The following is a 16503-nucleotide window of genomic DNA, read 5'->3' on the forward strand; positions in this document are numbered from 1 at the left end:
TAAGAAATACGGGGAATTTAGAATCTTATCTCAGGAGGTTGCGTACTTGGTTTAAACCAGGATGTACTTCTAAAAAATTGTTTGGAGTGGGGGTAAATGAGGCCTTTGGATGATTTTAACTGACAGCTGTACCGCAGTAAGCTCTGCCATATGGATTAACATTTCCTGCTTGCGGTTCCATAAAAAAGATAATATTTTATATATATATATATATATATATATATATATATATATATTATATATATATATATATATATATATATATATATATATATATATATATATATATATATATATATATATATATATATATATATATATATATATATATATATATATATATATATATATATATATATATATATATATATATATATATATATATATATATATGCTGACAACCACAAGGAAAGAAGAAAACACAAAGTTCCCAAGTGCTTTCGGTGATTTACTTGCATATATATATATATATATATATATATATATATATATATATATATATATATATATATATATATATATATATATAATATATATATATATATATATATATATATATATTTGCTGCTATATATATATATATATACTGCTGCTCCTGCCTGCCTGCCATATATATATATGCCTGCCTAATATATATATATGCAAAAGTAAAATCACTGTAGTGCTTGGCGTGATCTAGGTATATGCTGATAACCACAAGGAAAGAAGAAAACACGAAGTTCCCAAGCGCTTTCGTGTAATTCACATCTTCAGGGGTGAGTACAGTCTGTACTCACCCCTGAAGATGTGAACTACACGAAAGCGCTTGGGAACTTCGTGTTTTCTTCTTTCCTTGTGGTTATCAGCATATATATATATATATATATATATATATAAAGCTCTCATTTCAGGCAGTACCGGTGGTGATTTTAGGTAGGTGAAAATGTTGGGTACTGGTTGATTTTGAAAACCCTGGGAAGGGTAGCGAATGTGTGTCTAAATGTGTGATTGTTAGCATGTAAGGTTGTTATGCTTTTTAATACTTAATTTACACAAAGGATAAACATAGCATTTCTTTTTTAATAATAAATTTGAGGAGGAGTAAATTCAGTCCTGACAATAATAACATTGAAATGGAAAGTTAGAAGGTGGAATAATAATGGAGTTGGAGTTATGTGTTGCATGTACGTACAGTATGTAGTAAAAAACATGTTTTTTTATTTTTAGAAAATTCAATGACTTTAATTATTACTTTGCAATATAAATATAAGTAACACTACCTCTATGTGGTTACTGAAGTTCTGATTGTATATCAATGTTTCTGGAGTGAACAATGACTGTATACCTGTTTACATGGTATGAATAACTATAAGTTCCACTGTTTGTTACTGAACAAATAATAAAACTTCTCTTTATAATTTACTGTAATTATGATTAATACAGTACAGTATATTGATGTGTATATTACTGGTAATACAATCATGTGCAGTATGTACAGGTCCCAACTGTACTTACAGTGCATTATATGCCTAAGTATTATTAAATGCTATTAAAAACTGTTAGATCTTACAGTATGTTTATTTTGAACTAAAATATATCAATTAAAATCTATCATGTGTACATTGTATTGTATGTATGTATGTGTTGTTATATTAACAAGCATCACTGTAACAGTTGACTGTTTCACATATCAACAGAAAGTAATATTCAAGTACAGTACAGTACAGTACAGTACCTCTGTTGGACAAATAGGTTATTGAAAACTTGACCTTCACAAAATTGAATTACAGTACATTCATTCTTCATAAAAAAAATTTATATTTGTTTGAGTTCTTGACTTAGTTTAATATCTTGATCGTGTGTGTTTGGCTTTCACTTGTTTATCAAATTTTATTGCTTTTTCTCCTGCAACACTTATTGTTCTCTGTATAAGAATGAATGACAACCATGGACACCCAGAAGAATTGCAAAATTTAGTGAAGGTATTGTAAACACATCGTAAAAATTTTTTGAGGTAGTGAAGTAGAATGTAGATTGTCATTCATTTAAACCTGCAAGTGTGATGTAAGGCAAGAAAATTTGAAGTTATTGGAAAAACAGTAAAGATGGTGTTACTTATTGTGGACTACCTGAAAACACTTTGTGGATGGATTACTGCAGTCTCTGTTATGTGTTTCAACTTCCACTTGGAGGGATTTGATGTTGCAAACCTGTCCACTCTTGCATATACTGTACTGTAACTCTCCAGTCATATATTATCTCTCTTATTACTGTGCGACTTATAAAGTAAATTCATTTTATTGAATGTGATAATGTTGAATGTACAGTATATGAATATCCATGCCAACCTCATTCATATTTATGTATCTGCAAACTTATATGAGTTGAAGAATATTTCAATTTTGTCATATATAAGAGAGAAGACTTTCTCAAAGTATATGCCCAAGCAAAATTTCTGTATTCATATCACTTAGGCATACCCCAATACAATACCTAACCTAACAAAGCCTAACTTGTAACACCTTTGCACATTTCCTAAGTACTTACTGTACTGTTTCACCTCTTATTTTGTTTCTACTTCTTGCCTTCTCTTTGTTTTAGCATCAGACTAGTGAAGAACAGAAAATCTAACTCAGGGGCTGTGATCATACCAGGGTTAATAATATGTATAAAGGTGTCAAATAAATAACTTCATGTGCATTGGCAATGACACCTATCCACATTCAATAGATTGTTGGTAAAATGGTGTTCAGTTCCAATAGTCCAAAGCATTAGGAATGTCTCGCTCCTGATGTATAAGTTGTTAAGTGGCCTGTTAGGACCTAGGCCCAGCTAACCTGTCACCTATTTACTGTACAGGCAGTCCTCGACTTGGGAATGAGATCCCCAATATACTATATTCATGAAAAAAATCTGTAACTAGAATCCCATTTTTTACATCACTTTATTTACATAATTTGTTATGTATAGGATATTATGGTTGTTTTGTATGAGCAGGTTTGTAACTAAAATCACCTTTTATACATTACTTTATATTGTTTAACATCACTTTATTTCATTATTTGCTATGTATGGAATGTTAATGGTGTTTTGTATGGGCAGAGTTGTGCTTTAACCTAATCTATGGAATTAACATTTTCAACTTACGAACAGGGTCCAGGAACGTAACCCATTCGTAACTCGGGGACTGCCTGTACTTGCAGTATCTTCAGGAAGTAGCTGCAAACGTACTATATTTAAAACCAGAACTATCTGGTAGTTTTATTAATTTTCTAGGCCTAATAACATGGCCGTAACTAAATCCTGCCCAAGCATAAACTGTTTTGTTTGGCTTAGCTTTATCTTCAGAGGAAGTCACAGGGATATACAAGTACCTATACTTAGAGTTAGTTTAGTGTTAATACATCTTGTGTAAAAGTTTAAGAAAAAAATATTTAGAATGATACAGTATTGGAAGAGGCAGCTTTAGTATGATGGACACTTTTAAGATTAACATGAATGCAAAATCCTTATCTATCTCTCTCGAACTCAATCTCACTGTTTTTCTTTAAATTTCCGTTCAAAGCCTTATACATTCCTTCTTTGTCTTCCATTCATACAAACAACCAAACCAAACTTTTACTTCCAAACACATTCATTCTAAGTATATCTTTCATAGTTATGCACTTAACTAAGTATATAGAATATGTACATTATCATGGAATTAATTATTAGAGCTAATGATTAGAAAGAATTTTGTTTTTTATTCTTCATAAACTTTGGCACTTGACTAAATCCCTAAAGTATGTAAACATTGTAAGGTTTACAGCATTTACTATAAGCATTTAAGCAATAATTTGCAATAATGAATATGGCCTCTTACTTATGGTCTCCGCATTAAGGGGGTTCACTGTGGTGAGTACATTTATGGTCTTCATATTTTGGGGTTCACTGTGGCTGCAACGTATAGGGTTTCTGCCTTCAGATTTGACAGGCAAATATTAGTTATGGTAGAGTGAAGTGACAATCCCTTATGTGTTCCCATACAGTATGGAAAGATTTTTCTACAGGAACGAGTGTGCTTTATCACATCAAAGCAGCGAGTGTGATATGCTTACGTTACCACCGCCTCAACCATATCAGTGGGGTAAGACACTACAAATTACCACAATTGACATTGTAATAAAAAAAAAATTTTCACATGAAAATTAATGTTGTATAAAAAACAGTATACATACAAAGCCACTGATGAATTTATGGAAGAATATAAAACATAGAAGAGGAGAAACACATGGGTCCATTATGAATCTGACATTGTGGTTTGAGCAATGCCCCGTGCCAGAATGCATGTAATTATGCAACACACCTACCAGGAGGGTGCCTGCATCCAGACGAGACCCGCATATACTTGATTACGAGTGAGTAATCTACTTATTTATGCAGTTTACAACAAATTATTTATTTATAATTTCATAAAACCTACCGCTATGGTTTGAGGTAAGACGGGTGATGCAGTTGAGTGTAAAATTAAAAATATGGAGGAAAGTTGACAAACGAACTCTTCAAATTATAAAATATTGAAGGTGGTGTTGAAGGGAATGCATATTGTAAGTGACAGTACACATGGCAGCAGTGTAATGTGCTAGGCGTGTTTTGATAGCGATTTATGAATTAGGAACGACATTTGTATAACGCGAACGCTTGTTTGCTATAACGCGATTTTTGCTTACTATTTCTCCAATTTTGTGGTATTAATTGTGAATATGGTAAAGAAGAATATCTCCAAGAAGCGTTCTGGTGATAGAATTCCCGGTGATGATCGTAAAAGAAAGGATATAACACTTGAAGAGAAGCTCGATGTTATCAACCTCAAAATCACCCTTCTCCCCCATCAAGTTACATTCATATTTTGTCAAGGTAAAGTATTACATTTACTGTATGATTTCATTATTAGATATGAATGTAACATTTATTTAGACGGTGCTATCCTTTGTGTTAGGCTAACTACTAAATTTTTTCGATTTCGAGTACTCTGCACCTAACCCTATTTTCTCCATAAGCCCTGTTATTTCTATTACGCGATTTTCTATAACATGATATTTTACAAGAACACAATTATCGCGTTATAGCAGAACTACCTGTATATATATACAGTGGGGTATGCTATAACGAACGAAACTCCTAGAACGAACATTATTTAATTATTATTATTTTTTTTTTTTTTTACTAATTTATTTTTTTTTATTACAAGTATTAATGATATTCTTTATTTCAGGGGTTTAGAAGCATATTTATGCACTTTTTTACAATTTTTACAATTTTATATTATATTTTCAGTGTTAAGTGGTTGTAATTGGGGGCCTGGAACAGATTAATCCTATAACGAACGAATGCTATAACGAACAAGGTCCTAGAACCAATTAGATTCGTAATAGCATACCCCACTGTATATATATATATATATATATATATATATATATATATATATATATATATATATATATATATATATATATATATATATATATATATATATATATATATATATATATATATACATATATATATATACAGCTAACCCTCACTTTATGCGGTCCCACATTCCGCGTTTCCACGTTTACGCGGTGCCCTGCCGGAACCCAGGATGCTCACATTCCGCGGTGCATGTACCCCTTTACGCGGAGAGCGGCTGGCGAGCCGCGCCATTTTTTGATCCAAACCTCCCGCCATTCGCCAAGTTGTGTAAGCTGCGCGAACATGGTGCGCACAAGGTCGCCCAGTCATCAAAACATTACCGAGTTCTTCACCCGCCACCCACCACAGCCGGCCCAAGTCAGTGATAGTGATAATTATGGTGAGGATATGGACTTATATGGACTTTGGGGAGTTTGACAAAGAGGCCCTGAAAGCCTCTGTGGTGGATAGTGATACAATTGATACAAGTGACACAGGTGAGGGCCAATAATCTGCCCTCTGCCTCGGAACCAACCGCCCATCCCCGTGTGCCCAGCCATTTTTTCTACTAATGTAAGTGTTAAAAAACCTAATATTATTGATATTTCTATTAATTATTAATTGTGTGTGCATACCATCATAAAGTTAAGATAATATTTTTACTACAACATAGTTGTGTGTCGTCAAAAAGTGGAGTTTGGGGATCGGCCCGGACTCCATTTCAATTAATCCCATATGTTATGTTATTCACTTTACGCGTTTCTCACTTTACACGGGACCCTCCGGGTTACATTAACCGTGTAAAGTGAGGGTTAACTATAATATATATATATATATATATATATATATATATATATATATATATATATATATATATATATATATATATATATATATATATATATATATATATATATATATATATATATATATATATATATATATATATATATATATATATATATATATATATATATATATATATATATATATATATATATATATATATATATATATTGGTCCTCGGTTAACTAACGTTCATTAACAAAATTTCGTTAAAGAATTAGCTCCCATAAGGATCTTCAATTCGGTTAACAAACAAAACTTGATTAACTAAATTCCACGACAAACACGCGAGAGCGATCAGCTGATCAGCTAGTCTGCCAATACAGTAATCGGTTCTATGTTTACATTCGTTTCCAGTGGAGTAAATATCAAGAAGGTTGTGCTCTTTAATATTTTTTGCATTTTTTATTTAAATTATTAGTTTTAAAATTTAGTTAATATATTGATAATTTATGCAGTACACGAACTAGTTTTTTGCGCCCATCAGTCGCTTGACTCACCCAAAGCGCCGGTTTAACTTTTGTTTACAGTGGAAGAAACATCGTGTTTGTTGCTCTTGAATACAGAGTATTTTATGCTTTTACATTAAAATTATTGGTCATTCTGAAATTTAGTTAACATATTGATAATATATATTAATGCACTGTTGATTTAAATAATATAATCTGTAATTACAGCTAGTGAACATAAAATTTTATTGGTGAAATTACTGCATCAAGCATGGGTCCAAAGACGAATTTCTCCTCCATCCCCACTTCCTTCTCTTCTCCTTCTCCTCCACCCCCACTTAATTCCCATCATCATCATCAACCAGGAACCTTCTACATACACACCCCAAAGTAAGTGTACTTTACTGCATTTTGTTTATACTTTGTATGTACTTTTCTGTGAGCTGGAACCATCACTCCAATATCCCATTGATTTGGTTAACGAACCACTCTAGAACAAATTGTGTCAAGTAACCGAGGACCATGTGTATATATATATATATATATATATATATATATATATATATATATATATATATATATATATATATATATATATATATATATATATATATATATATATATATATATATATATATATATATATATATATATATATATATAATATATATATATATATATATATATATATATATATATATATATATATATATATAAAAAAAAAAAAAAAATATATATATATATATATATATATATATATAGAACGTCGATTTAAAGCGATTCAATTTAAGATTATTGATTTAAAGCGAAACCCACAATATTAAGGGCAATGTTTTAATATCAAGCGAATCTTTCCTATTTTGTGCGAGTCAATCTGGCGCATCATATATAAAATTTTGTGCCTAATGTTTCTCTGGGCAAGCCACACTGTCCTAAGGGCAAAGCTGTATTGTACATGTACTAAATGATTAATAAAATTTTGGTCTTGTGCAAACTGTAACATGTTTATATTCAAATTAATGACTATCTTACAAGAATTCCAGCAATGTAAATTATATTCTCCCCGGTCACTTCTGTGACATTTTATAAGCAAAAAACTTAAACTCAAGCTAAAGGACATAAATAAACAAATAAATACTAAACTAGACCTTCCGCCCCAACTGTAAAACATGTCACTGTCATCCCCCCCCCCCCATCTTCCTAGCTAGGGTTTGGTGTTTTATGCTTAAAAGTTTTTATCTTATATAATATCACAGAGTAAAGTTAGGAGAATATAGTTTATATTACTGGAATCCTTGCAAAACAGCAAATATTTTGAATATAAACGTCATATATTTTGCGCAAGAGATAAAAAATTTTGCTCTTTGTAATTAAATTCTTAAATTAGAACTAAAATTTGTATGTCTAATGCGAGCTATAGCATGTTTATATTCAAATTAATCACTATCTCATAAGAATTCCAGCAATGTTAATTATATTCTCCCATATCAGTTCAGTGACATTTTATAAAAGAAAAACTTAAAGTCACTCTTAAGTACAGATAAATAAATAAGCAATAAGCACTAGACCTTGGCATCAACTGTCAAACACATCACCTCCCTCCCATCTTCCCAGCCAGTAAGCAGACCATTTTGCATCCCTTAATTTTAGTTGTGTTGATTTATGAGTGTGTTTTAACATAATACTACAAAAAAACAATGTTTTGTTTATTCTAGGAGATGGGCTGAGGTGCATCTGGGTAGACTCTCGGTCTTTTTAGTATTTTGTGTTTCTATTTAATTACCAAACTAAATTATTCCATTGAAACAACACTTCGATTTAGTTCGAATTCGATTTAAAGCGACCTCTCTTGGAACCTATCTCGTGTTAAATTTGTCAGAGGAGTTGATTGATCAAATTTTCGAGAGATATGAATAGTTTTGTAAAGTTAAAAAAATTGGGGTGTTATCTTGGACAGAAAATTGACATAATGGAGGTGAACTGCATAAGTGTGGCTTGGGGTGGTACTAAGAGGGGAGTCCACCTTTTGTAGCCTCCAATGCTGGAGGATCAGTGTCTCAGCTGGAGGGAGAATTTACAGTAATTAAGTCAACATGTCCAATTCTCTCTATATCAAATTGGGGAAATTTAAGCACATGTTTTTTTTTTCTTTTACCTTCCAGTTGACTACATATTTACTAAGACAAGTGCTGGTATATACAAGTCTTCAAAGTTTCATGTGAACACTTGGGAAATGTTGAGGGACCTCAACTTATAATATAGGTAGGAATTAAAGTTAAAAGTCAGACTGAAATGCATAAAAGTAAAATTTGTTCCCATGTTTAGATGATAAAGTACTGTAGTGCAGGGTAACAGAAAAATAGACAGTGAGTTGTAATTGTGGGTGCATTAAAAAGTGGATAAAGAAGAAAAATAAATGCATTAATAAAAGTTCAATACTGTATAATGCAAATTTAATTTTACGGTTATGTAAACAGACTTGCAAGCATTGTGGTCTGTATCAATTGTAATTTAGTTTTGTTTTAAATTTCTTTAAAATTGGAATATTTAGATTGAGATCATTTACTAAGAATTTTAATGTTTCTTAGTTGTTGGTCCTCCTATAATGTGAAAACGAGGTAAATGAACTAACCTTACCAGAAGAACATTCATATTTTAAGGATAAATTTCCTGTTTGATGAGTATACTGTACATGTATTGTACTGTACAATGTGATGTTTCATATTACTTTTATCTTTTCATTGTAGAAATATAAATAAAAAAATATTGAAGACAACATGAACAACAGTTCATTGTTTGTTAAAGTGAAAGCTCCATACACAAATTATAAATTTATCTTCAAAATAAATTATTGTTAATTGTTACTCTTCCTTTTGATTTAGTGTATTCAGTTCGTTTTTGCATTTCAAGGTGACCAAATTGAGGGAGGGACTAAGAAATGATGTTTTTTCCTCTTAATAGTTGCCGTCTTCAGTCACGTTCATAGTACAGTGCTACATGTGCACACACAATCAACAAAAAAAATTTATAGTTCTTTGTACATCAGTTCACATGCAACAAAATAATTTAGCAAACACAGGTTTTTTACATGTAATTATTTCCCCATTTATGTACAGTTGCCAGCAAAAGTTCTCCCACAGCTCTCTGTAGCAGGGCTGTGGGAGGACTTTTGCTGGAAACTGTACATTCATTAAAGTTCATACAGCCATAATTTTTTTCCCATGTGTATACTTTTCTATGTGGGCCAGCCATTGCCATTTAATAGTTCATAGTGCAAACTAGTGATACATATATGGCATTTATTTGATAGCTAAACCAGCAATGATCTGATTGCTGTTGGGTTATTTGAGAATGTCAAATTTGTAAGTTGTGACATTCAGAGATTTTGCATGGATCATTGCTGTGAATGGAAGAATAGGTGCACTTAATATAGAAAATATAGTTATTATAGCTTTGCCTTCTTGAATGTTGCTCTTAGGTAAATATTTATAGCTTTATAATATTCAATTGATTTGTCAATATTTTGATTAAGTAACAAGGTGCTTGATGAACATATGACTTACCAGTACATAAAAAAGTGAGAAGGTGCAGGTAAATTTCTTTATATATATATATATATATATATATATATATATATATATATATATATATATATATATATATATATATATATATATATATATATATATATATATATATATATATATATATCCACTCCTCGACTTACGACGGGGTTAGGGACCCAAATCCGGGCCGTAAGTCCAATTGGTCTAAAGTCGAAAATGCGAAGATAATACATGAAAAATCTAAAAGTGGGTGTCTCTTTTCTTCTCGGCACCACAAAACTCTCACTTTTAAGCAAGCCAGCCATTTTAAAGGGAATTACAAACGAAAATTTTGTAGGTACACAGCGCAATCACTAACGTCGGGACTCGAAAATACGTAATTTGAAAATTTTTTGGTACAACTGGGGCGGTCGTATGTCCAGGTTGTCGTAAGTCGAGGAGTATGTACGTATATATATATATATATATATATATATATATATATATATATATATATATATATATATATATATATATATATATATATATATATATATATATATATATATATATATATATATATATATTTCATTAGCCCAATAAACACGGTGACTTCTACATACAATCAACATCTCAACCCGCCGGATTTGGTAAAACGTTACTCTGACCACCTACGTGATACGGGTAGTCCCCATTAGAGGTTCACGGTGCCATAAGCTCATTGAACAGGCTGTGTGAAATATAACAGAGTCTAGGACTGCTTTTAGTATCCTGATGGTCCAGCGGTTAGCGTTCCCCGGTCACAGTCATGGGCTCGTGGGCCGTGGGTTCGAATCCTATGGGTTGATTGTGTATATATATATATATATATATATATATATATTTTTTTTTTTTTTTTTTTTTTTTTTAATATAGAAAATATGCAAAGCTTTATTGTTGTTTTGTTGAAGTTTTAGTTTTAGCTTGGTAGTCTTGAACACAAATGTTTACATCCAGTCACACTACTGTACTTGTGTTTATATTTCTGTTGACAATAGTATAGTTTTTTACCAGTACTGTACATAGTGGTTTTAGACAATGTTATAAACTGGGTTTCTTTCAGTCCGGTATTGTACTGTATAAAAAACAATTACAGCTGTTGTTACATACAAAGAGCAAGAATGAATGTGGAGAGAATGAACAGATAGTGTACTTAAATGAGATAAATTATAATTCAAAATGATAGGGTGCAAGGAAAACGAGGGGCTGTCTGTTTTCAGGGTTGTAATAACAAGAATTTGTAAAAAAAAATGATCTGTTGAAATTATATATGATAGTCCTGTTTTATAGGGTATCACCGATAGATGCAGTACAGTATATAGAAATAAAATTCAAAATGACATTGGTACGAGAGCACTGGTTTTTATTGTTTACGTAAACATTCAGTTAGCATATCCATGTTTTTTTTTACAATGATGTGATAATCCCCAAAAGGCTTTCATCTTAGTGTCCATATGTATATTGTGTTAATTTAATGAAAAGACAATACATACTTGCAATTCTTATTTTAACTAAAATTTTAGATTTTGACATCTGTGTTGATTTTCTTAATGTTAAGTGTAATTGGTTAACCCTATGTGCACACTACTTGAAACTGGGATTCAATAGTTTCCAAAAATGCATTTAAAACATACAGTATTTAGTTTCAAGCCTTGGTGTACAAGCTTGTAGATAATACCCTTACTTGTTAATACACCTGTTACATAACCTAAACAGTAGGGTACTCTAGTAAAGCTTCATATAAGTATACACAACCTTTTTATTATACCTTATACAGTATTTTAGAATATATGAGAAGCGGATTTTTTTAGTACATAAATGTACTGCCGAAGCAAGTAGTACATAGTTTACGTTAAAGAATAATAGAGGCTGGTCAATTTTTTTTACATAGATATGATGAAGTATAGTCGCGGACAAAGGTACAGTAATCATCGACCCCTCTTACTATTATACCGCTGAGCTCAAGGCCTTTCTACACAACTGGTCACAAGAGGGTTGGGGTGGCAGACCTGGGTAGGATAGGAGAGTGCGAGTCAAGGGCCACAATACTTGCTGAGAGTGTATGTGGTATTAGAATTGTCCTTAACACCTGAACATGTTAAGTTTGGTGGATGTAGCTTGACATTCACAGCCTTAATGACCCTAGCAGTTGATAGGCCTAAAACCCAAACAACCAACCAACCAGGAGGGCGGGTGTCCAGGGAGGTTAGGTGTCATGTGGACTTAACTCTCCTTTAGTTATCTATGCCTTTACTTAGGCTTTTGGCAGGTAATGTGTCATTAGGGTTGATACGGCATCTGCCTTCTGTGAAGGAAAGCCCCTGATATGACACCATAAGAAAGTAGGGGGGCTTGGCTTGCTCACCACCAGTAACACTAAAGTAGGTTGTTACCTCTTGCCACTACCATTCGTGAAAAAAAAAATTACTTTTATTTGATAGAAAAAGAATAAAAATTAAATGTTGAATAGAATGTGACTTGTCTACCCTGTAATATGTTTATTAAAGTATTAGAGTTGTAAAATTCAATGTGAGGTGGTTGAGGCAATAGTGTTTGACCACTACTACACACCCAGCCCAGGATGGACACTACAGAATGTCGATTGGCGACTCACGGGCAAATTACTGGTTTCATGCTGCTCGTTACCTCGTGTCAGAAATTGCAAAGGTAGTTGGTGTCACCTGGCAGACTGTGAAAGATTGGTTAACCTACTGGAAGGAGTCTGGGAACTTGGCAAACTGGCCACAGTTAGTAATATTCATGGTTTGCTGGCATCTGATATATTAAAATAACTAATTTTGGGTGTGTAATAGAAACAAATCATATTTGAAGTCTTAATTCTGTATAAATTATATAATTTTAGGTCGGGGAGCCCATGATTGACAAGTGAGGAGGACAACGCTCAAATTCTAGCAAAGGCCGAACATCACCCGTTCATGAATGCTGTAGCTGTGAGGGAACTGCTCCACCTGGGCGTGTCTGTCAGGACAATCTGGCGGCATCTACACGAGGCAGGTGTCCACCACTATGTCCCAGCTCAGAGAGACAAGCTGCACGAGAGACATGTGATGAAACACCTTGTGATTGCCAACGAATATATCAAGAAAATTTAGGATTATTGGTCTAGAGTTATTTTTGGGGGAAGAAAAATCTTTTTCATCAACAAATTACAAGGCCCATCACTGCTGGTACACCAATAACTGCTGCTACAAGCGTCAAAATATTTACCACAGAGGCCAGGAGTGGGAGAACAACTATAAATGTGTGGGATTGGGTGAACCTCAACACTTTGGAGGAGTTGGGAGTTGGGAGTTGGCAGACACAAATGGTTGGTTCACCTCCAACGTTTACCTCCAGCTCCTGGAAAAGGTGATGCTGCCCACCATCCACACCTACAGTACACACCCCCCTATCCAGAAAAAAATAACCTACGTATATGCAAGTAAGAAATTTATTTTCATATACAATACAGTATATTATTTTTCAAAGCCGCGAATTTCACATGTATGAAGCCGCCATTTCATGATATTGTAAACATTGTTAACAAATCGTGTTTGGTGAATATTTTTCATCTCTTAGGATAACTGCCCTGTTCACACGGCAAGAGTGGTGAAGTGCTGGTTCAAGGAAAAGTTGAACGAAATTGAGCTTTTGGACTGGCCAGTCAAATCTCCAGGTTTGTATTCATTAAGTTTCTTTCAGTTTCTTTCACTACAACCATTTAGACCTGTGAAGATCAAATTAATTCATATAAACTTTTCCTTTACCCAATGGAATACAGTTATTATGTTGTATTTTTAATGAAACATTTAATATCACAAAAATATAAAATTGTATAGGGCTATTACTTGTGTTAAAAGATTATTATAAATGTTTGTGAATACAGTAGAGCGTTGATTTAAAGCGATTCAGTTTAAGATTATTGATTTAAAGTGACACCCACAATTAAGGACAATGTTTTAATTTAAAGGGAATCTTTCCTATTTTGCACGAGTCAATCTGGTGCATCATATTTTAAAATTCGCGCCTAATGTTTCTCTGGGCACGCTACACTGTCCTAAGCCAAAGCTAGCATGATTATATTCAAATTAATCACTATCTTACAAGAATTCCAGCAATGTAAATTATATTCTCCCTGGTCACATCTGTGATATTTTATAAACAAAAAACAAAATCAATCTAAAGGACATAAATAAACAAACAAATACTTCACTAGACCTTCGGTGCAACTGTCAAACATGTCACCTCCCATTCCTCCCTTTCCCCAATCTTCCCAGCCAGGGTTTGGTGGTTTTATGCTTTAAGTTTTCATCTTATACAATATCACAGAGTAAAGTTAGGAGAATATAATTTGCATTGCTAGAATCCTTGCAAGATAGCGAATAATTTGAATATAAACGTCATATATTTTGCACAAGAGATAAAAATTTTAGCACTTTGTAATAAAACTAATTAGAACATGTCAGTTCAGTGACATTTTATAAGAGAAAAACTTAAAGTCACTCTTAAGGACAGATAAATAAATAAGCACTAGACCTTGGCATCAACTGTCAAACATACCACCTCACCCCCCCCCCCTCTTCCCATCAGCTGATCGCTAGTAAACAGACCATTTCACGTCCCATAATTTTAGCTGTGTTGATTTATGAGTGTATGCTTTAACATTATACTAAAAACAAAAACAAAAATTATTCTAGGAGATGGGCTGAGGTGCATCTGGGTAGACTCTCAGTCTTTTTAGTATTTTGTGTTTCTCTCAAGTATCAAACTAAATTATTCCATTGAAACAACACTTCGATTTAGTGCGAATTCGGTTTAAAGCGACCTCTCTTGGAACCTATCTCATGTTATATCAATGTTCTACTGTACCCCTAGACCTCAACCCTATAAAAACCATTTGGGCCCAGATAGTGAATGCGTGGGAGCCTGAAGACATCCGCACAACAACCCAGCTATTCCAACACACCTGGGACGAGTGGGAACAATATCTGGGGCCCCAACCTTGTGTCCTCAGTCCCAAGAAGGCTCCAGGAGGTTATGAAAAAGGGAGGCCATTGGACAGGTAATTGAGATTTTGTATGACCTGTGTTGGTAAATATTAGAATTAAATGTGATCTCCACCCTCATATTTTCAATACTTCTCATATTAATGTTATTACAGTACAAATATCTAAATACCATTGTTTAAAACCTAGACAATAACCTGAAAAAAAATTATAAATATGGAAATGGATGGCACATTATAATAATCATAAAATAAGGGTCTGCATCTATTACTCTATGAAGTATGCAAACCTAAGATAATACAGTGAAAAAAAAATTACAATCATCTTTCCTTTCTTCAATCCCTCCCTCTCTGATGAGGAACTTGCATCGCACCCCCCCCCCCATAAACGGCCCTCCCTAAAGACAACCATTCCCAGTCTCCACCCCATGTAACTTACCATCCAGAAAGGACCCAGCCAGGTGCAGGGATTAGGTGGTGGAGTCGATGATTACTTTTTGCAGCGACTGTACTGTACTGTACAACATGATACCCTGGCAATTCACTGACACCCTGGAATTACCCAAAATGTCTCAGGGTAGTTCTAAAGTTGCTGCCATTTTTGCGGCCAGGAGAGGGAGCCATTCGTTCTAGAGACAGTAATTTCTTTGACCTGTACTGTGTGTGTGTGTGTGTAGACACGCACACACAAAACACATACAAATAAATAATAATGGGAAAATCCTCTCACAAGTAATAAGAAACAAGACAACAATATTAAGAAAAAATGTGTCTACCCCCAAGTCAACGGAACATTTTTTTCTAAATTTTGTTGTCTTCTTACTGATTATTTGTGAGAGAATTTTCCTATTATTATTTATTTGTATGTGTTTTGTGTGTGTCAGCACACACACACACACACACACATACATACATACAGTATACTACATTACAGGTAAAAAAAAATAATTGTCCTAAGGGAAAACACATAAAGGAAATATACATTTCTTTGCACACAAGTAAAAATGTACCCCCCCCCACCCCCCCGGTCAGCAAATGTTATTTGCGGATTTGGCTATTCGCAGCCATTTTGAGAACCTAACTCCCGTGAATTTTAAGGGCATGCTGTACTTTGTATTGGCGTGCCAGATGAAGCATTTGAAAGACCTCAGAACACAAAAATATTTATAATAGGGAAACAGGCATGATGGAGAAACTATACAATATA

This window comes from Homarus americanus, unplaced genomic scaffold (genome assembly GCF_018991925.1).
Source record: "Homarus americanus isolate GMGI-L3 unplaced genomic scaffold, GMGI_Hamer_2.0 scaffold27231, whole genome shotgun sequence".
NCBI lineage: Eukaryota > Metazoa > Arthropoda > Malacostraca > Decapoda > Nephropidae > Homarus > Homarus americanus.